Source organism: Lutra lutra, chromosome 3 (assembly GCF_902655055.1).
Source record: "Lutra lutra chromosome 3, mLutLut1.2, whole genome shotgun sequence".
Lineage (NCBI taxonomy): Eukaryota > Metazoa > Chordata > Mammalia > Carnivora > Mustelidae > Lutra > Lutra lutra.
Window position 1 is genome coordinate 93,160,760 of NC_062280.1, and position 24,382 is coordinate 93,185,141.

At 35.4% G+C, this 24,382-nt stretch overlaps 1 protein-coding gene across 4 annotated transcripts in view; it reads right to left on the reverse strand.

Moving 5' to 3' along the window:
• SPOPL (speckle type BTB/POZ protein like) overlaps positions 1–24,382 on the reverse strand; it is a 65,754-nt gene that overhangs the window by 25,853 nt on the left and 15,519 nt on the right. Inside the window, exon 2 of one of the 4 annotated variants that reach the window (XM_047722479.1) lies at positions 9,535–9,593. The exons of the other annotated variants lie outside the window; for them this stretch is intronic. The gene's annotated coding sequence lies outside the window, so the exon portion shown is untranslated. The remainder of the gene's footprint in view (positions 1–9,534; positions 9,594–24,382) is intronic. 4 annotated transcript variants of the gene reach the window in all.

Genomic DNA, 24,382 nt, shown 5'->3' on the forward strand with positions numbered 1-24,382 from the left:
TTATAAAGGTATACTTATCAAAATACCACAAAGCAAAAAATAACATATAGTTTAATAGTAAGAGTATAAACATAAAATCATAAAATAACATGGACGCTTACTAATAACATTATGATTGAGCCTTGAACAAGGTAGGGGTTAGGAGCATTGAACCTCCTGGCAGTCAAAAATGCACATATCACTTTGCCTCCCCAGAAACTTAACTACTAATAGCCTACTGTTGACCAGAAATCTTACTGATAACAGTTGAGTAACACATATTTTACATATGTTATATACTGTATCTTTACAATAAAGCTAGAGAAAAAAGTCATTAAGAAAATCATAAAGAAAATGCATTTACTGTACAATATTTATTGAAAAAAATCTTCATATAAGTTGACCTGCACAGTTCAAACCCATGTTATTCAAGCGTCAACTAATATCTGACTCACCTTTATCTTCTGATATATCAAAAGGATTGCGAAGTTAGAGCAGCCCTGAAAACTACAAATATTAGTCACTCATCTGTCTAAGTTTTGGTCAAAACACAAGAGTAGAAACTAACAAGCAATATTTTATGTGAAGAATAACACAGATTTCCACAGAAGTCTACCTCTATCTCAGATAAACAGGTCTCTGTTGAAGATTTTGTCCCAATCAGAGTGTCCCCTACCAGATAATATGTACTTATCATAAAATTTCCTCCTAGTTAGCTGCTGTCTTACTACATTCATTTAGACACATAATTAATTCAGCATAATCTTGCCAGGATATTAGTGACTAAAGGATGATTCTTTGCAACGTGTAAAGTCTATAAAAGAAAAGCGGAACTCAAGAGGATCTAAGTGTAGTTTGTAGGTGTGTGGGTGGGGGTGTTTGAAGATTACATTCAAACATAGGCACATCATCCAAAATTCCTAAGAAAATATTTGTTCTGTGTCTACAATGAAACCGTAGTATGAAAAGAAAACAAAGATGGAAGAAAGCTATCGGAAAGATGCACAGAAACAAAAGGACCTATAAAATATATAAAAAAATTTAGAAGTACAAATGAAGAAGCACATTAAAAATCTGCACCAGAAATAAACAATAAAAATACAAAACTACCACTGAGATATATTTCTGTGAAATTCAAAATGAGAAAGAAAATGTTACAAGTATACATGTGTTCCTTTAAAGGAACAAAAATCAAGATGGCCCTATTTTTCCCCTCACTGTGAAATGCCTGAGGGTAACAGGATAATTACTATAGAGTTCTAAGGGAAAAAGAGCTGTAGCACAAGGATTCTACACTCTATCATGTTTTTATTCATGTTTAAAGCAGCAGAAATTCATTTCCAGATGTGTAAAAATACGTAAACCACCTCCAGAGCTATTTGTTAAAGGGATTAATTCATGCAAATTATTTTCCAGCCAAAGTCAGATGAATCAAAAGCAAGAACAGAGACAAAAACTTCCACCATGATGTTAAGTTTTCATTTTTATACCTCTGAACATGTAAAACAAATCTATGTTTTAAAACTTTACAGACATCAGGGGTGCCTGGGTGGCTCAGTGGGTTGAGCCACTGCATTTGGCTTATGTCATGATCTCAAGGTCCTGGGATCAAGCCCCGCATCGGGCTCTCTGCTCAGCGGGGAGCCTGCTTCTCCCTCTCTCTCTCTGCCTGCCTCTCTGCCTACTTGTGATCCTCTGTCAAATGAATAAATAAAATCTTAAAAAAAATATTAAAAAAAAATAAAAAAATAAAAAAATAAAACTTTACAGACATAAAAAAAAAGTTCTTAGAGCACTGTGACAAAATAAGTCAAATGAATAAAATATTAAGTAAAATTATGAAGTAAATTATTCTTAAGGCACAAAATCAGTAGAAATCTATAAAGGAAGGGGTGCTATTCATCTGATCCTTAGATCAAGAAATAGCTACTTCAAATCAAAAGCCAGGTTTGTGGGGAAAAAACTCACTAACTTAAATGATTTAAGGTTTACTTTAAAGGAAAAGAACCTGACAAATTAATTATAATTCACTGAACCACTGAAAACTAATTCATTCAAAAACAGAAAACATGGAAAAAAAATAAAATGAATTACTAAGTAAGACAATAAATGGCAGTAAATGAAACTAAAAGAAAAGAGAGAAAGAAGGAAAGTAATTTTTATGCAATAGCTGAAAATTCTTCAACTAGATATGGGGAAAATCTGTTATGTCTTATGCTCTGAGAGTTGATATCTGAGTTGACAACTAAAAGGTAAGAAAAACAGCAAAGACAAGTCAAGGAAAAGGTGTGTGTAAGAGGAGAAAGAGCAGCCATTGTCAGGTCCCTAGGGCAAGAAAGAATCTGAGAAAATTTAAGGAAAAGAAAGGAGTCATGTCACTGATGGATTTTTTAGCAGATTAACAATGTAATTTAGATAGTAGTAAGATCAGAATTACAACTTTTCAGGAAATAAACTGAATAAAAGCAAGAAAACAAATTGGAGGGTATTAAGAATTGTATGGCAAGAGACAATGACAACAGACTAATACAGCGTAACAGTGGAGGTGAGGAATGTGGTCCTGTCAACTGAAATAAGTATTAAAAATAAAAAGAATTTTTAAAAAATTAAAAACACAAAAATCAACAGAATTTGTGATAGAATAAAACTAAAGGAAGGATAAATCAAAGATAGGTTATAGCTTGGGACTGGTGGAATGGGGAGGATGGCAATGCCATATACTCAGATGGGAAAGACTGAGACAAAAGAGTAATTTTGGGGTGGATGGGGTATGCAACTTCATTAAAGTGGTATGTGCAATGATGAAAATATTTCAAATGAAACAACTTTAAAATTAATCCTTTATGAGTAAACTGTTTGTGTCATTTCTCCTTTAAAATATGACAACTAAACTAATACACTCACACAAATGTACTTATATTTGTACAAGTTCCTCACATACAAGAGTTCTTGTCACGTGATGTATCTGAAGCACAGCAAAATGTGAGAATCACCAAAATATCCAGCAAGAAAGTCAGAATAATAACACTGGGATTATTCTATCAGGAGTACTTAAAAATCACAACAGCATTAAAGGAGAGGTTAGGGAAAAAAAAAAAGTGGATGTTCCTTAACAAAACAAGCAAAAATAGGGGCACCTGGGTGGCTCAGCCGGGTTAAGCATCTGCCTTTGGTTCAGGTCATGATCCCAGGATCCTGGGACAGAACTCGGAGTCCCTCTCCCTCTACTCTCCCCCTGCTTGTGTGCTCTCTCTCTGTCAAATAAAATCTTAAAAAAAAAAAAAAAAGTCAAAATAGCGATGAATGATGGCAAACAGCATGCCTCAAAGAAAAGTGAATATGTAATTTAAGAGCATTGCCCATTGTCACTTTAACAAGAATTTCTCATTTATGCATAAAACTTAGGTACTGGTCTTAAATACCTCCAAGTTGTCACCTTCAACAGCTTTTATAAAACACATATGGTTATTTACTTTTATCTGAAAGCAGAACATAAGACAAGCACTCTCAACACTAAGTTAAGATCACTAACAGTCACTTTAAAGATAATAGTTCTGGGGCGCCTGGGTGGCTCAGTGGGTTAAAGCCTCCGCCTTCAGCTCAGGTCATGATTCCAAGTCCTGGGATTGAGCCCCGCATCGGGCTCTCTGCTCGGCAGGGAGCCCGCTTCCTCCTCTCTCTCTCTGCCTGCCTCGCTGCCTACCTGTGATCTCTATCTGTCAAAAAAAAAAAGAAAAAAAAAAACTTTATTAAAAAAAAAAAGTACACTTAAAGATAATAGTTCTCCCTACATATTTAACAGCTTTATTAAAGTATAATTTACATATCACAAAATTCACTCATTATAGGTGAATGATTTTTAGTGAATTTATACAGTTGTGCACTCATCAATGCAATACAGTATTATAATTCTCCTATGATCCCCAAAGGTCCTTTGTACCCCCACATTTAGGCAACCACTAAAATCTGCTTTCCATAGTTATACCTTACCTAGATGTTCCATTTAAATAGAACTGTATTATGTAGGTGCCTCGTTAGCGCAGTAGGTAGCGCGTCAGTCTCATAAATAGAACTGTATTATGTGTAGTTTTAAGCCTGGCTTCTACTGTTTTTCCTGAATGTGTGTTATAGTTTCCTATTTCTTTGCATATCTCATAATTTTTGGCTGAAAGCTGGACAATGATTAATATATTGTAGTAACTCTGAATTCTGATTTGTTTTTTATGGATTTTTGTTTTCTTTTTAGTAACTTGCCTGGAATTAACACTAATATCTGTTGCCACCATACAGTGTGGCTGCTGATGTTCTTCCTGGCTTTTTATTACTTTTTTTTTTTTTTGGTTTAGTTACTTAGCAAAACTGCAGGCTGTTCCCCTTCTTTTTGCTGAGTCTGTTACTTTTAGTTGACTAAACTACAGGTTCCCCACCCTCTGGCCCCAAATAAAATCCACCTAATCTGGTGGCAAAACTGCTGTTTTCCTGGCTAGGCCCAGACTGAAAAAACTGCCACTGCTGTTTACTGGGCTTGGAGTGGAAATATGAGCAGAAATATGAATTGGATATTTCTCTTAACCAAATTCAATTAATAAATGTACTAAAAAGAGTAATGATTATCAGAGATACCTGTTAGAAATATGTGAAAGGGCCCTATCCTAGTTAATACTTTGTCAGCTGCTCTAAAGCAAGCTGATAAAACCATTATGAACAATTTCAAAAACACAAACCAAGAAAAATATTTGCACTGTATTACATCACGAGGGGTTAATTTCCCCAGTATGTAAGAAATTCCTGAAAATTAGAAAAAGAATACAAATAATTCACAGAAAAAGAACTTTTCTCATTAGAGAAATACAACTTAAAAGAAAATTAAGAATTTATTTTTTAACCTATCAGACTGGCAACAACAATCCAAAAGATTCATACATTTCTAATGGGAATATAAATTATAAAGCTGTTTTAATAATCACCCTTCTCATTTTTTTTTAATGGTGAAATTCCTGGCAAAAGAGAAGGAAATAATGCTAATAAAAAAGCTACAAATTTTATTTTAAGTATGAGAACACCTATGGCATTATTTGATGGCCCTGAGAACAATTTATATAATTTCTGGCAACTAAGAATGATTTCAAAAAATATTGAGAAAAATAGCTAGATATATAAGCAAGTCACATGAAAAGAAAAAATTTAACCTCCTTTGTAATCAATGAATACAAAAAGAACACATTCAATTTTTTACCTATACTATGGTCAAAGATTATTTTAAATCATTAATCTCTGTACAGCCAACAAAACTGCAGAGAGGCAGACATTTAGTCTTTTTTTTTCTTTTTTAAAGATTTTATTTATGAGAGAGAGAGTACAAGTGAGGAGAGCACACAAGCAGGGGAAGGGGCAGAGGGACAGGGAGAAGCAGGGTTTGATCCCAGGACCCCAGGATCATGACCTGAGCCAAAGGCAGCAGCTTCAATAACTGAGCCACCCAGGCGCCCCCAGTTAGCCTTTTCTGTAAAATAATTTTACGATTAGTATCTAAAGAAACTCTTTACCAGATTCAGCCTACATATTTATCCTGAGAAAAGTATTACAACTGTGGAAAAACAAAATTAAGTATAAATACAGTATGTTTTTGCAATATACATGTAGAATTATGCAACCATTAAGAGTATTAAATGTTCTTAGTGACAGGGAAAGTATTCAAATCTGCTGTGCATGGGTATATACAATTTTAATTTATGTAATATATTTAATGATATATAATTTTATATTTATATACATACATATGTACATAAGGAGTACACCTAAAAGGATTTCACTTATATAAATAACATACAGAGTCAATACAAGTATAGATGCACGAAAAAAACCAGACAGGCACAAAGATCACTGAGTTATACTTTGGCACTGCAATATCAACACTGATAAGTTATACACCTAAATATTAATAAAGGCTGTATCTGGGTGGTAAGATTTTCTAATTTTTCTCTATATTAATAAATAAATTTAAGTCATTATTTTTAAAAGTAGAAAACACAGTTATTTGCATGCCATATGAACACACAGAAAACATGTAATGTGTGTGTGTGCATGTATTACTCTCTAAGTAGGAGAGATTGAGAGATGTTCAAAGAAAATGTTAATGGGGCCTGGGTGGCTCAGTGGGTTAACCCTCTGCCTTCGGCCCAGGTCATGATCTCAGGGTCCTGGGATCGAGCCCCACATCGGGCTCTCTGCTCAGCGGGGGAGCCTGCTTCCTCCTCTCTGCCTGCCTCTCTCCCTACTTGTGATCTCTGTCAAATAAATAAATAAAAATCTTTAAAAAAAAAAAAAAAGAAAATGTTAATGTTAATCTTCCTAATATTTAAATTTTCATAAGATACCAACTAACTTAACATTAATAAAATACGTAAGTTTAAAAAACCAGAAGCATAAAGAACAGAGTTCTTTAATGCCTCTACAAGAGCTATTACCTCCTCAAGTATAACTCACAACATAATTCGTATATAAAGCCAACTAAGTAAGAGGCTACAAAGATTTTTGTTTCTTTTCCAACTATTCTTGCAAATGATGCAGTTATGGAATGGGAGTATGGAGAATGCCACTGAGCGCTTACAAGACATTACATACTTGTTTATTCTTCAACAAATCTATGAGATTGTGGTAATAATCCCATCTTAACCATGAGAAAATCATCAGACAGGTTAGAAAGCTTACTTTAGACTACAGATAACTAGAAAATGGTTGAACACAAATTTAACGGGTTTCAAAGTCTATATATACTCTTTCCATGGAATCAGCTGCCCCTTCTGATATTACAGAGCTGAAATAGCCCATACCTAACTGGTCCAACTCTCATTTTACAGATGAGGACCAAGAGAGAGACTGGGTACAGAAATAAACTGTCCAAGCTTATACTGTTAGGTAAATATTAAGAAGAAAGAAAAAGAACTCCCAAAGTCCATTTCAGTGCTGTTTCCAGTATTCTTTTTTTTTTTTTTTTCTCTTCCAAAAAAAAAAAAAAAAGCACAGTAGACTATCAACTATGTCCAGGACATTCAGGACTTCCTACTCTTGTTCTCACAGAAGAGCTTGCAGAAAGAGAGCACAAAACTAAAATAAGATCTAGAGAATAATACAAGATAATCAATCAACACATATTAACAAATAAGTAAAAGTTTCTTCCATAGGCTTTTAAAAATTTTAAGTAGTGTTTCCTAGTTTTACGTACTAAAGGAAAACAAGTCTCTTGTTATTGAAATAAACACATGTAATTTTCTACCTTAACAAAATGTCTGAGTGCCAAATTGTGTTCAAATGTATATGTCATAGACATACACATAACTCCATAAATTATAAAGAATTTCAATTATTCAAAAAATGTCAACCATCTTCCTCCCACTATCCTTGTGTGCCCTCCCACCACCAAATCTCCTCTCCCCACAAGAAGTTATCTATATCCTGAATTTGTCCTCACAGTGATGAAATTTCTTCACATTCTTATTACCCACTTATGAATCTCTGAACTATATAGAGAGAAGCTCACAGATAACATAATAAAGTATATGAACATAGATGTCATCAAAAATAGCAAAGTGGTGAACTCCAAAACCCCATCCCTTCACAAAAACAATGAATAAGCTGGGAAAAACTTTTTGGAACTCTGAAATCAAAAGAAAACTTACAATGAGGAAAATGCCTGATGAAGAATGCAGCTGCTAAAATTTCAGGGAGTACATTTTAACATATGTACTTACCATGGCCCCTTCCTCAGTTAAGCAGCAGCCATGAAGACATGATGAGCCCATATTTCTGGTGCAGGTTGCTGATACCAGAGGGAGTTATACAGACTTATTCCAAAAGAACTGTGGTTATGTGCTTTCTCTAGGTCTGTAACTCCCTGAAGGATCAGCTCAAGAGCCTGCCTTTGTTTCACATGCCTTGGAGCTTCCACAGGGTAGAAGCAGTATTCTGGGTGGCAGCTTTTGTCAAAGCTTTTAAAGGCCAATGTACTAGCTAGCTGCAGCTGCCTGGAACATGGGTTAAGAGTTAATAAGCAATACCCAGACAGCAAAGTCTGGGAAGAAAAAAACTAAGAAAAGATACGTGGGGTGCAAAGGGCTTTGAAAAGTTCCCACATGGGGCACCTGGGTGGCCCAGCCTGTTAAGCATCCTGACTCTTGGTTTTGCCTCAGATTGTGATCTCATGGTTGTGAGACTGAGACCCACATTTGACTCCATGCTTAGTGTGGAATCTGTTTGAGATTTCTCTCCTTATCCCTCTGTCCCTTCTGCTCATGCTCTCTCTCTCTAAAATCAGTCCAAAGAAAGAAAGGAAGAAACAAGCAAACAAACCAAGAAAAGATTCTGTGTAAACGGAGGAAACTAGAAGGCCACGTGCATATCTGGGAACAAACATATGCTTGCCAAATATGAGAGAACACCATAAGCTATCAACTCTGGCTCACCTTCCGGTACCATGTAGAAAGTGAAGATGAAGGCAGAGTTCTAAATAGCCTGCCTAAGTAATGTCCTAACAGACAGTGTTGGCTACGAGGCTCAAAGTGGTTTCCATGTATTTATGGAAGTCAAAAATAAGTTGAAATTGAAAAGATGGAAAAACATACTTCATATAAATAAGCAAAACAGACATCAAAATTGTTACAACACATAGAAGAACTTACATATTGATAAAAGGATTAAGATAAAACAACTGTAAACATATATGCACCAAACAACAGGCTCCAAACTATATTAAGCAAAAACCAATAGAATGAGAGAAATACACAATTCTGCAAAAATAGTTGAACATATCATTAATTGACTTCCAATAATGCATAGAACCATCAGGAGGAACATAAACACAAAAATAGAGAACGTGAACATCATTATAAAACAACTGAACCAGGCACCTGGGTGGCTCAGTGGGTTAAGCCTCTGCCTTCGGCTCAGGTCATGATCTCAGGGTCCTGGGATCGAGGCCCACATCGGGCTCTCTGCTCAGCAAGGAGCATGCTTCCCCCTCTCTCTCTGCCTACTTGTGATCTCTCTCTGTCAAATAAATAAATAAAATCTTTAAAAAACAAACAAACAAACAAAAACAAACAACTGAACCATAAGTGCTATGGTGTGTGCTGTGAAGTGTGTAAGCCTGACAATTCACAGACCTGTACCCCTGGAGCTAATAATGCATTATATGTTAATTTTAAAAAAAAAGTGAAATAAAAAAAAAACAAACAACTAAACCTAACAGACATCTACCTATCAACAGCAGAATATATATTCTTTTTGAGTGCACATGAACAGACTCCATTTATGCCATATGCTAGGACATAAAATAAGTGTCTAATAAATTTTAAAAGACTAAAACTGTACAAAGTATCTTTTCTAATTGCAATGGAATGAAACTGGAAATCAGTAAGAGGACAACTGAAAAATTCACAAATATTTGGCAATTAAAGAGCAAATCTTAAACAACAAAGAGGCAAAAAAGAAATAGCACATGAAACATTAGAAAAGAGTATTTTCTTTCAGACAAAAGAAAATGAGAATACAACATACCAAGATTTATAGGATACAATGAAGGATGCATTCAGACGGAAATGTATAGCTTTAAACACCTATAATAAAAAAAGAAAAATCTGAAAAAAAAAAAAGAAAAATCTGAAATCAATAATCCAATTTTACACCTTGAAAATACTGAAATAGAAGAAAACACTAAGCTGAAAGCTTACAGAATGGAGGAAATATCAAAAATTAAAGGGAAGAAAAATGAAATAGAGTATAGAAAAACAACAAAAGGAGTAAAATAAAAGTTGGTTCTTTGTAAAAAATCTACAAAACTGACAAACCTTTAGCTAGACCTGACCAAGAGAAAAAAGAGGACTGAAATGACTAAAATCAGAAACAAAAGTGAGGACATTATTACCAACCTGACAGAAATGAAATGCATAAGAGAATATTAATTACTTGTACACCAACAGATTAGATAACCTAGAGGAATGGACACATTCCTTAAAAAAACAAAATACAAATGAAGACTGACTCAAAAACAGAAAACTGGAACAGACCTATGATCATTAAAGACACTGAATTATTAATCAAAAACAAACAAACAAGCAGACCCCAAAACAAAAACAAAAAACTTCGAAGCATGACAGCTTGAAGAACTCCACGGATTTGCTCTCCAGTGAAAATTACAAAACTACAGCCATTTGTTGTAGTCCCTGGAAATGGTCCTGGGGACAGAGGGCAAATGAAGAAAGATTTACTCAAGAAAATCTACTAGGGATTTTAAGACAAGTGAGAGTCTATGATGTTTGTACCAGGACTCACCTGGCCCCTTTGCCCTAGCTCAGTAAAGTGTCAACTCCACTCCAGACTGGTACAGCTGAGAACAGGGCTCCCTCTTTCCCCTGTGGGCTCAGGAGTCTATCTTATTGGGAAGGTCAGGATATCAACATTTCTCATCCTGCCTCTAGGTACCTATTGCTGGAAGGTAAAGTACTAGGTAAATGCCACCAAGTATTTTGGTGGGGGGTGGGGGGGAGGCTCTCTTTTTCCATACAACCTACACTGATGGGATGTAGGGTTTAACTTTCCCATAATGCTGGTGGGGCACTGACTGCTATTATTCCAGGTTCTAAGGTGAGAATTCCATACTGGGAGAGTCAACCCAAGTAGACATGTGTATACTATTCCCTTCATTACACAAACAGCTCAGATCCTACAGCAGAGATATAACTGGGAGAGAAATGCATCACTGTCCCCACTGTATACTTGAGACCTGATCTGGAGATACTGCCTGTGAGATGAAGGGAGCCATAAAACATAGAGCTCCAAATCTCTTCTCTGAGAAATACTTCATTTGCAAGCAAATGGACAAACGTGCTCTGAAAAACAGTGGAGGCCCTGGTGGAAAGGCAACTGAGAGGAGTCTGGAGAAATCACTGGACATAAAGACTAAACCATAGGTTGGTTGGTTGGCTGGTTTGCCAGACTGAACAAAAAAGAGAGGTAATAGGAGTAACCTGCCTGGAGTCAGAACAAGCTTCAAGCACTGATTTAAGAGACTATCCCTCCAAAGGAACTCAAATTTGATTAGTTTAATCTGTAGAGCAATTAAAGCCAGAGGCACTGTTGAAAACAAGATTGTAATTAGTATTAGGAGACCTTAAAAGTTACATGCAGTCAGGATGAGATAGTCTAAAAGAGCCCTGCTCAAACTACTGTCATCCCAGAGTAACTGTAGGAACACTCAAGGTTGTGCCCCTTCAGGAGAAACATCTGAAGGAAGGGGGTGGTGGTGGGGTGGTGGTAGTGGTGGTGGTGTGTGTGTGTAAGGGAATGTGGGGATAGAAGAAGAGGAATGTAGACTCCGCTAAAATAACCCAGCCAGTCACCAAATAAATAAACAAGTGAGATACAGTAACAGGCACTACAAAGGAAAAACCAGCTCCAAGAATTTCTACATTATATAAAAAGTCCAGTTTTCAACAAAAATTTTGAGACATGCTAAGAAATAAGAAAGTATGGCTCACATAACAGGATAAAAAAGGAGATGAAACTATGGTTCCAAGAAGATGTTGAATTTAACAGACAAAATCTTCAAAGTAGCTACTAAAATATGCCCAAAGAACAAAAGGAAACTGATAGTAAAGAACATCAATAAAGAGTTGCAAGTTATACACACACAAAAAGGAAATTCTGGAGTTGAAAAGTACTATAACTAAAATTAAAATTTCACATAAAGGGCTATGTTCATATAGAGCAGATGCAAACTTGGAGAAAAATTATTACACTTACTGAGAAATCAATAGAGATTATACAATCTAGAGATAAAAGAAGAAGAAAGAAAGAGGAATAGAGACAGAGAAATCTAGGACATTATTAAGCACATTGACATAAAAAGGAGATATGAGACAAAAAGAAAAAATATTTGAAGAAACAATGACTGAAAACTTCTCAAATTTACTGAAAACGATATATGCACATTTAAGCATTTTTATTAATTTTTCAACTAAAAATTGTAAATCATTCTTCAACTGTGAAATACTACCATATTTATGCTTAAAGTTTTCTGAACTGCATCATGAAGTTATAACTGAAAATAGTCTGAAATTGCCCAAGCAATTTTATATACATGATGACTATGATTACAAAATAAAGGAGATCAGTTAATATGTAACTTAATATATCATGTTCAAATAGTTTTGCTAAGACTTATCAAGAAGAATAACTATAAATGTTTATAAAAATGATAAAATAAAAATACATGTATCATAAATTTCTTAAATCTCTTGAATTAAGCATACAATAACTTCATGAGAGAACAGTAAGTATTTACTATATACTTAGATATATATCATGCACTCTAATGGACGTTTAACTGCAAAGAAATAACATATAGTCTCTGCTCTGGAAAAGACTGTAATATTGTAGGAGAAACAGATACATGGTAGCATACTTCTGCTATGATAATGTGACAGAGGCATGTACACAGTAATAATGAACACTTTCAGGACAAGAAGGATATCCTGAAGATAGTCCCTGAGCTGGATTCTGGAAGAAGCAAATAAATGACAGGAAGACCACAAACTACAGCACAGATTTTAACAGCAAGTGTTCTAAGCTGAGACCAGCTTGGATCACTGTTTTGTCATGGATTCTTTAATCTTACACTCACTGGGCCTTTCCTTTCTCTATTAATGGAATTTTAAAATTTCTTTAGATTCCTTCATTTGTAAAATGTGGGTGGGTATGTGCATGCTTACACTTTGCACAAACTGAATACCAGAAAACACATATAATAATGAAAATTTCACAAGTGACATTTGAGGGTAAATGGTGGTTAAGGGCAGTGGTGGTAAAGGTGAATAATAACCAAAACAAGTAATTAATGTATATAAAAAGGCAACTTAAATTCTGCTGTTAAGTAGAAAACTTGACAAAAAAATAAAATCTGTTTATAGGCATCTATCTAGAGCTGCTCAAGCAATCAGGACAGGGGATCCCAAAATTCCAGCATGTAAAATACATCAGGATAAATGGAATAAAAAGTGTCTAAGTTTCTAGCATTCTTGGAGAAATGGTAAGTTTAAGTACTGGTATTAGCTGTAATAAGTCAATGAAGCATACTATAATCATTAGGGTAACCACTAAAAGAGAAGTGAGATAGCTTAACTAAAACTATGATAAACAAGGGGGGCTGGGTGGTGCAGTGGGTCAGGTCTCAGACTTGGTTTAGGCTCAGGTTGTGATCTCAGGATTGTGAGATCAAGCCCAGAGTCCTGCCCACCCCGGTCAGGTTCTGTGCTCAGCATGGAGTCTTGAGATTCTCTCTCCCTCTCCTTCTGCCCCTCCAACTCATGTGCACATATGCTCATTCTCTCTCTCCCCCAAAATAAGTAAATCTTTAAAAAATATGTGATAAACAACAAAAAAGGAAAAAAATATAAAAGTGAAACAGCAAGATGGTAGATGATATAAATAACTACATTTATATATATATACTAAATATATAATGTAAATATACTACATTTACATATAAGTATGTTACCTATGCCAATTATCAGACTGGATTAAATATACTCAAAGACATAACTACTAAGTTCAGTGTCAGATCTTGGAATGGTAAAAAGGCAGTAGTGGGAATACTGGCAAAAATCTGATTCAAGTCTACAGTTAGTTAACCGTATGTTATACAAAAGGTAATTTCTTTTTTTTAAAATTTAATGTTGTTGTTTTATTCAATAATAAACAAATAACAAAGCATTTACATTTAATTGTTGTTTAACATAGAACTTAATATGGTGTTAACATGATGGGAAGCTGTGAGGAAAGAATAAATTGCCACTATTTGTTGTTTGCAGAAGACACAAATATGAGGGTAAGAAAGTTTTTAATTAAAAGGATGGGAAAATGTATACTTTTTTACAAATCCTATCCAAAACAAAGCAGGTATAGCTACACTAGAATCAGACAGAACAGACTTTAAAGCAAGAAACCTCAGGAAAGATAAAAAGAAAAGTAATAAAAAGAGAAAAAAGGTCAATCACAAGAACGTAATTCTTTTTTTTTTTTTTTTAAGATTTGAGAGAGAGAGAGAGAGAGAGAGAGAGAGAAACAGAACATGCACATGCATGGGGGAGGGGGTAAAGAGGAAGTGAGAAAGAGAAAAAGAATCCCAAGCAGACTCTGCCCTAAGCACTAGAACCTATCCAGGTCAATCTTAACACCCTGAAATCAAAATCTAAACTGGAAACCAAGAGTTGAACGCTCAACTCATTGAACCACACAAGAACATAATTCTAAATATGTCTGCATACAATAGGACTGCTTCTAAAAATTATAGCAGGAGACTAATTTCCTCAACAAGTGAAAGAACAACCTTAATGACATATATACATACATATACAGAGACAGAACACAACACCCAACAGCACAAGAATAAAGTCATCTCAACTACACAGAAAACATTTACCAAAACTAATCATATTCTTGCATGATAAAGAAAGCCTTGCAAACAAATTTCAGGTCATTGAAATCATTCAGAATATGACCCTTAACTTTGCTCTCTTACAGCATTTTGTAGTTTTCTGTGTAGAAATTGTGAGCATCCTTAACTAGATTTATTTCTAGAAGTTGGTTTTTAAATTGTGCTATAAATGGCATCTTTTTTAACATTTTTATTTTCTGGTTATTTGTTGCTAACTTATAGGAATAAAATGGATTTTTGTATGTTGACCTTGTGTGCAAGAGCATGAACAAAACTGCATTTCATTATTTTCTATACAATCATGTTATCTATGAGTGCTGATTATTTTCTTTTCTTTTTCAATTCTTATACATTTTATTTTTCTTGCCTTAAGGCTAGAATTCCAGTACAGTATTGAATGAAAACACTGGTAACGGCCCCCTATCTCATCTTAGTGGAAACTCTCCCTGTAGGGGTGTTGGTGTGTATTTTAAGACACTTGTAAAATTAAGGAAGTTTTTTTTTTTTTTTTAATCCCTAGTTGTAAAGATTTTTTTGTTCTGAAGGGGCACTTAATTCCATCAAATGTTTTTTCTGGATGTATCAAGGTGATCTATTTTTCTTCGTTAACAGAATCTATTACATTAATAGATTCTAATACTAATCGCCCTTGCATTCCTCAAATAAAATCCCATTGGTCATGAAACTGTAATACTTTTTATGCAGTCCTAGGTTTGATTTGCTGTTAGTTTATTTAGGGTTCTCACATATGTGCTCATGAGAGATTTTCCTTACCTTCCTTTCTTATGATAGTGCTTGACTGGTTTTGGTATAAAAGTTAACACTGGTTTCATCAAACATACTGTGAAGTTTGTTTCTGTCTCCTATTCTGCAGAAGAGCTTATGCAGTGAAGCCATCTGTGTAAGTTTTCATTGTGGGGGTGTTTGTAATAATGAATTCAATTTTAATCAAAATAGGACTGCTTATGATTTTCCCTTTCATATTGTGTGTCAGTTTTGGTAAGTTATGTTTTTTCAAGTAATTTTAAGCCTGGCTTTAAAAACCCAGAACACTGGGTACCTGGCTGGCTCAGTGGGTTAAGCATCTGGCTTCGGCTCAGTCCATGTTCCCAGGGTCTTGGAATCGAGTTCCACATCAGGCTCCCTGCTCATCAGAGAGCCTGCTTCTCTATCTGCCCACCCCCTTCCTCTGCTCATTCTCTCTTTCTCTTGCAAAAATAAATAAAAATACTTAAAAAACAAAAACAAAAACAAAAACAGAACAAAGGAGATTCATACCCTCTTCCAAACTCATGTGAAAGATGTAGAGCCTTCTATCAATTTTCTAATTTCTAAATACCTAGATCAAATACTGCACTTAGAATGGAACTTCAAAAACAGAATATAGGGGCACCTGGGTGGCTCAGTGGGTTAAGCCGCTGCCTTCGGCTCAGGTCATGATCCCAGGTCCTGGGTTTGAGCCCCACATCGGGCTTTCTGCTCGGCGGGGAGCCTGCTTCCTCCTCTCTCTCTGCCTGCCTCTCTGCCTACTTGTGATTTCTCTCTGTCAAATAAATAAATAAAAAAAAATCTTTAAAAAAAAAACAGAATATAGCTATAGGCAGAGAACTGAGCACATTTATCTGTCTCTTACTTTCCAACATTATCAGTGAGATGACAAGTTTTCACAAAAGAATAAAGACATTAGTAGGATTGGAAAATAAGGGTGATAATGGTGGATCAGAAATTCTGAAAAATTCAAGGCACATAAATGGGAATAAGTTAGCAAAGACATCAATCATATGGGAAAATTATGGAAAAATTAAGGGAGAAAAATCACAATCCAAGATAGTAGAAGTATCCACAGTTCTTTCAAAGAGGCCCAAAGAAGAACCAACCTTTTACCAAATAAAAAAATCAGGAAAAGGCCAAGTGGCAATAATAAGGTTAATTATTTTAGAAACAGTATTTGGGCTAGCTGAGACAGCTGGGACCTCCCCTTTCCCAAGGCTCGCTGCTGTGGCTTTTACCATCATGCCAAAGCCCAAGAACTGCTCCCTAAGGGAAAATGGCCACCTGTCTGGATACATTCCTTATAAGAGTTATCAGTGCTTAAGAGACAAACAGGACACAGACTGGACAAACTCTGAATATAATAAAAGACATTAGGAATGGGACAAGAAGAGATAATTCCTAACAGAAATTAAATACTCTACTACATGAAATAAAGTCCTCTTTATTTTGAAATGTGTGGGAATGGGGAAGGGGGTAGTCCCCAACCTACCGACACAATCTACAGAGAAGTAGGTAATGTTGAAACACTATGTCCACTTACACTGAATTCGTGCACAGCCTCCCCATTCAGGGAAGAAGGCTGATGGGGAAGAGACCTATGCAACCTCAGGGAAAACCATCCCAGACAGACACCGTTATTTAATAACCTAGCTCTTCATCCCAAAATATTAATGGAAAACCAAGGACAGACATTTGGGGAAAGATCCAAAATGAAAACAAAACAAAACAACTGGGGCGCCTGGGTGGCTCAGTGGGTTAAGCCGCTGCCTTCGGCTCAGGTCATGATCTCAGGGTCCTGGGATCGAGCCCCGCATCGGGCTCTCTGCTCAGCAGGGAGCCTGCTTCCTCCTCTCTCTCTGCCTGCCTCTCTGCCTGCTTGTGCTCTCTCTCTGTCAAAAAAAAAAAAAAAAAAATCTTAAAAACAAAAAAAACCAAAAAAAAAACAAAACAACTGATAGAAATGGAGACCATACAGTGGGCAGAATGGCACACTCAAAGAAATTTCTCATAAAGTACAGCTGAATAAAACAAGAATAAGCTGCTTTGAAAAAGTGGTCAGAAAAGATTAATTCTTATAATTCTTGTAAATGGCCATAACTGATGCATGAGTGCAAAATAAAAGTTGAAGACTATTTTTGACGATACAGACTAAAACACAAAGAATATTGGAATAAGAAAAACAAGGGACCTGAAGGTCAGGTTGAAGAGATACAATATGGCTAATAGATGCTTCCTGAAGGGGATTAAAAACAGGAAAAAATAGGGACATATAAAAAGAAAAAAAAAGCGAAGCTATTACCATGATCTGAAGGAAGACACAACTTCATAGACAGGGCTCACCAAGTACCAAAATGCTTAGTGAAAAATATATCTATACACAGACACATCTTACTAAAAGTGTTCCATTTCACCATGTTATCCACAAAGAAACAAGTCACATTGAAATCTAAATGCTGTTAAAACACAGAACTAATGCTTTTAAGATTTATAAAGAGAAAAAATGTAAACTTAGAATTCCATACTTAAATGTATTCATAAATGCAAGCCAAATATAAGATATTTTCAGACAGCAAATACTTGAAAAGTGTGCCAGTCTATATTGATAATTACTTAATGAGGTATTCTGAGCCCAAAGAAATCCAGATGTTTTTGTTATGACACACCTTTATGAGTAAAAACCATTTGAACATAAGCTCTCAATATTTATAAATATTTTATAATATCTTATAATTATAAATTAACACACCATTATACTAGTATGTTTGTGTATTATAAAGCACATTAAAGTAAAAATTAAAAAATAATCAGATAGGGGCGCCTGGGTGGCTCAGTGGGTTAAAGCCTCTGCCTTCAGCTCAGGTCATGATGCCAGGGTCCTGGGATCCAGCCCCGCATCGCATAGGGCTCTCGGCTCAGCGGGGAGCCTGCTTCCTCCTCTCTCTCTCTGCCTGCCTCTCTGCCTACTTGTGATCTCTGTCTGTCAAATAAATAAATAAAACCTTTAAAAAAAAATAATCATCAGATGAAACACGTAATTTCAAGGATACTCCAACACCCCCCAAATTATTCCACATACCCTCTTTAATGTGGATGGATGCCTCATTTTGAAGACCACAGCTCTAAACCACATGAAAAAGAAATCCAAGGGGAAAAAAACATGGAACTGAAGAAACAACTGAACCGAACAGATCTCGAAGAAGAGAAGGAAATTGAAAAAAACTAAAGGTGAATCCACCAGAATTTGATATTTGGAAAATTTTCAATTATAAAGTTTTAATGTATATACGATTACATTTTGTTCTCTGTAAGACCATTCTACTTTGTTCTACAGTAAGTTATATAATCACATTGTACATATTTCAAGGTTTAAAGTTTTTAGAACTGATCTGTAAGTAAAGCAAAAAAGAATTTTAGTTACAAAACAAAATGTAGATATAAAATTAACAATGAAAATTGGGAGACTGTGGGGAGGTAAGGAGAGGACCAAGACTATCATTCCTGAAGGTACTACTGTCTAGAGCTTATAAATAAAAAATAACATTATCAATAAAAACCACTAACAGAAATAAAAGCAGGCACCATTTATAGTGAAAAGTGGAACTGGGAGGGGAAAGAGGGAAGCCCTATTTTATCCTCTATCTCTTTCACTCTCATGTAACATGAATCTCAACACAATTAAGATTCTATTTTTGAAAAGTATTATTAGCCAGGAGGGGGGAGCAGTATATAAAACAGTATGCCCATTTATTTTATTACTATTTTTTAGTATGCCCATTTAGAAAACTGAAATTGTTTACTCACTGCCATAGTGAGCTCACATTAAACACTCCTACTACTCTATCACCTCCATCACCCCTTTCATTTAGTGCATTTTACTTCTTAGTCTACTATGATCTCTTTCGAAGGTTTTTTGTATTTTACCTATTTCTATAGTGCAAAGCCTTAGTGTTTAAAGAAGAAGGAGGATTTATTACAAGGTCTAAGGGATTAATGGAAAGCTAATTATAGCTATAATATATGTATACGAAAACAGAAAAGTCATCTTATAGTTGCCATTGCTTAAATATCTAAAGTTCACTAAAATGTGCATACCGTGCAAGGAAGTCTCTTCTTCCAGAAAGAAACAGCTATGACTCAGTATAATAATTTGACTCAGTGGCAGTATTTCTAGACACAGGTGCTACTGAGAAGAATCTTAGGGGTAAGGAACAGGTGGTGATGAAAAACCCTCAAAAAAAAAATTGGCTAAGGATTTATAATAACTATATATTTATATAACTACATATTTTAACTATAAATTATAGTTCTCCAGGGCAGTGATTCTCAAATTTAAGTGTGCATTAGAATCACCTGGAAGGCTCGTTAAGCCAGAAGGCTAAGGCCCTAAACCCAGAGTTAATGATTTAGTGTGCCTGAACTGGGCCCTAGAATGTGCATTTCTGACAAAGATCTCAGTTGGTGTTGATGCTGCTGATCTAGGGATCTCACCTTGAGAACCACTGATCTAGTCTGAGGGTTAGACCAGAAAGTTTTTAATACCGTAAACACAAGAATCTCATCATCACTGCCTGACCATCCATGTGTCCTTTCAGCTCTGACTGAATCTTCCATTTTATCTAAGCGTTATCCTGTGGAGTTGGGCTAGCTTTCAATTTTTTTTGTTCCAGGGTCTTATTCCAATGTTATGGAATCTCTTTTGAAATCCTCAACATCAAACACTGAAAGTAAGCAGGTAATTTTAATTGCAGACATTCACAGAAACTTTTCAAGGATAGGCAAAATACTTATAGACATTTAATGCCAACTCTCTTTCTATTTGGTAACTCCTAAAGGCCATTAATACATGCTGGTGAAGGTTTCTACAGAGATTTAAAGCCTCTGCTTACTGTTGCCTTGTCATTCAACACCAAAGTTCTCCCTTAAAACAAAAACCAAGAACAAACTACACAACTCCTGGGTATGTATACCCTAACTCCACCAAAATCACTCCATTTCTGTTTCTTTATTGTAATTTCAAAGAAAAGACTAGAAGTAAGAAGTCATTTAACAGCATTTCTAGAGATAGGTATGTCATTTTCCTTAAGAATGGTAAAAATGGGGGCGCCTGGGTGGCTCAGTGGGTTAAAGCCTCTGCCTTCGGCTCAGGTCATGATCCCAGGGTACTGGGATCGAGCCCCACATCGGGCTCTCTGCTCAGTGGCGAGCCTGCTTTCCCTTCTCTCTCTGCCTAGCTCTCTGCCTACTTGTGATTTCTCTCTCTGTCAAATAAAGAAAGAAATTAAAAAAAAAAAAAAAAAAAGAATGGTAAAAATGGGTGGGTGGGTGGGTGGGGAACCTCTGAGGACCATGTGTTGAGAGATCTGGATTCTATTCCCAGCCATTTTAGATTTCAGGCCACATGCCCTTTTACACAGCACTGAGCTTTTAGCTACACAAAGGGTTTGAGGCAAGAATTATTAAGTTTCATATCCTACACTAAGACTAAGACTTACTTGGTATCATCACATTAACTTCCTCAAACTGCAATGTATGTCTTTTAAAAAAAAAATCAACTACAGATCATTTCAGAATCTGATTGCTTTTCCTACAGCATAAAATAATAAGGACACTCTGGCTCTTTGGAAGCCACTTTTAAAAAATCATTTGCAAACTACTACAATTGTATTTCCTGTTAGTTGCTGCAAGTTCAATTGTTTTCTTATTACTTATGTGATACATCATATACAAGGCACAATAAGAAAAACAGAAGTCTATCTACAAATAAATATTTCACTTTTTAAAAGGAGATTATTTCCAGAAATCTCATAAAGATGGTACTGGGGTTTTCAAAAATCAGCTTCAGTTAACATGATAGTTTTTTTAAGTATGGTTAATAATTTCATAAGGTAAGATATTAAATTGCAGTAATATATAAACTGTGGTAAACTAAAAAGGGGTGAGACCAGCAGTCAGGAGACTACTTATTCAATATGGCCAAATTACAAAATATCTTTTTTTTTTTAAATCATTCCTTCCTTCCTTTAGTCATTCTCTCTTATGTATTAACCCACTGGAAAATGTACACTTAGAGCCTGTGGAAACAAGGAAGGATGACAGACAGCCCCTGACCTCATGATTTGAACTAGATCTTATAGGTCTCCCAGGGAAGATCTGTAATTTCAAATGTGCTTAAGAGAACAAAGTAAAAACTTAATCATGTCTTTTTTGGTAAAAATTTCAGAAAACTAAAACTAAATGTTGTTACCCAAATGTGTGTGTGTCTTTTTTTTTTTTTCTTTTTAAAGTAGGGGTGTGGAGCCCAACACAGAGCTTGAACCCATCATGATCCTGAGATCAAGACCTGAGCCGAGATCGAAAGTCAAGACACTTAACCAACTGAGCCACCCAGGTGCCCCCGTAATATTTTTGAGCAGCACAAACATGATTAAGGGAACAAGATCATCCAGATACTCTTAATACCAGAGCAGTACCTCTGAGTTCACTATAGTCTCTAAAAGCAAGTTTACCTAGATATTAGCCTAAATTTTGAAAATTTTAGTAATGGCTTAAAGGTCCTAACAAGACAATCAGAAATTACCAATGCATAATTTATTTAAAACATGTGTGACAGCATGGCACCATATACAATGTTATAAACTTCTGATACAATTTTAAAAATTTAAAGTTAATTTATTTATTTTAAGCATTAATTTGTTACTTACAGTACCATACCACACTTTTACCCAACTCAGAGTAGTAAATTATTTTAATTAACAAATGATAATTTAGTCTTAACCCTTAAGCACCAACACCTTTTAATCTGCCCATCTTAAGTGCCACCTCTTTTGTAAAACTTTTACTAACCAATCTATAACCCCATACCATTTTTTTCAGTAAAATGAATTATTCCCTAGCCACTCAAGTACTTTCATAACCAATGCCTCTTGCACAAAATTAATCAAAGTTAGGGGTGTGTAGGTGGCTCAGTGGGTTAAGCGTCTGCCCTTGGCTCAGGTCATCATCCCAGGGTGCTGGGATGGTGCCCCATGTCAAGTTCCCTGCTCAGCGGGAAGCCTGCTTCTCCCTCTCCCTCTGGTTCTCCCCCTGCTTGTGCTTGCGCTCTCTCTCTCAAATAATTAATCAAATTTATTGTAGTTATTAGTACCATTACCTGTTAGATTTTACTTCACACTTTAGAACTTTACTCTTACATGTATTATCTCATGGGACCATCTAAACAATCCTGTGAAATACTTACTTCTATTTTATAGTTAGGGAAACTAAAACACAGAAGCAATGTGCTCTAAGTCATAGAGTGAAGAAACAACAAAAAACCCCTATTAGTCAAAAATTATATCCAAGAGTTTTAGTTGATAATATAATTTTTCTAATTAACGAAATGTGTTAAGTACTATACTTTCACATTTATGTAACCATTGCCTCATATACGAGGCAGCAGATAGTAAGCAAAGACATACTGACTGGATCTGAAGTTAGTTACTTGAAAAGTATTATATATTTCCTAGGCAGCATATAATTTATTGCCTCCTAAAAAGCAAAGTACCTAATATAATTTAGTACTACAGAATGATCCAGGGAGTACCATCAGGGTTAAAAATTTGGTTTCTGATATTAGACTTAAATTCAAATCCTAAAACTGTGTCAGGGCTCTCAGCCTCAGTTTTCTTGTTTGTATAACAGTAGTAACAATAATAATAATAAATGGTAATACCTCAACAAATGAAATAATAAATGGTAATTACCTCAAATGACTGCTGTGTTGAGTGGGAATGTATAGAAAACACCTAGGATAGTGTCTGGTACATAGCACTCAATAAATTAGTTTAATGTGTATGAATATCAATATGAAACTCAAAGATAGTAGTAGTTTACAAAACAGTAATAATTTCAGGAACTATTAAGAGGAGCAGAGTGAAACTTCCCTAAATGTGTATTTTCAGATTCTATTTTTGTTTTTTCAACCTTTATCACTTGGCTCTCCAATAAATATTATATCAACTATTAACTCTGTTGCTTTCACATCGCTATTTCTAACAGTTTCAGTTCCCTTTTAATGCAAGTAATGTGGAGGCATAGAGGGAAAAAGTTAAGACTGATGTCCAAATATCTCTTAGGAATTATGTAACATTCAAAGGAACTTTCTGGAGTAATGAAAATGACCTATATCTTGACTGGGCTGTTGTTATACAGGTGAAAAAATTTGTTAAAACTTGCTGAAATAGGGGGTGCCTGGGTGGCTCAGTGGGTTAAAACCTCTGCCTTCGGCTCAGGTCATGATCCCAGGGTCCTGGGATCGAGCCCCGCATCGGGCTCTCTGCTCCTTGGAGAGCCTGCTTCCTCCTCTCTCTCTCCTGCCTCTCTGCCTACTTGTGATCTCTCTCTGTCAAATAAATAAATAAAATGTTAAAAAAAAAAAAAAACTTGCTGAAATATAACTGAAAGACCTGTATATAAAACAATGCAAATTTTAAAAAAAATTAGGACTTACAACCTTTTAACAAGTTACTTTCCTTTTCTGACCCTTAGCATTCTCATCTTCAGAAAGGGAGTAATTACTCACCCAGGAAGATTTTAGTACTGAAGGAGAGAAGGTCAGAAAAGTACTTACAGTAAGTAGTTTCTGCCATTAGTTGCCAATTCTGGATCCACTAACATTAACCCTAGACATTTTTCAAATTTACCTAAGTCCTAAAACATGTATCTAAAATAAAAGCTGTATTTCCCTTTTCCTACTTTCCCCCCAACTTTGTTTTATTAAAGTTTTTGCCCCCAGTTGTGTTTTGCTTGTTTACAAAGTCATAATGGAATGTTTTGCTTTCATACTTCTCCTCCTGCTCATTTAACGAGGATCAAAAATTTTTACCTTAAGTAAGTGAAGACTTCTTTACCTGCCTAGTGCAAAGTTAATCAATCTGCTACAATTCCTTTCTCCAGGAGTTTACTGTTCCAATAACAAAAACAACACAGTAACGTATTATCAGAGATTAGAATTTTAATAATTGTCTAAAGATCTGAAAGACATATATCAATTTTGCAATGTCCTTTTGTCAACCTTTAAAAATCAAGAACGGTCCCCCAAATATTTTAACTACCCTTAATAACCCATTAAGAAACTACCATCCATTGATTTATGTAAAG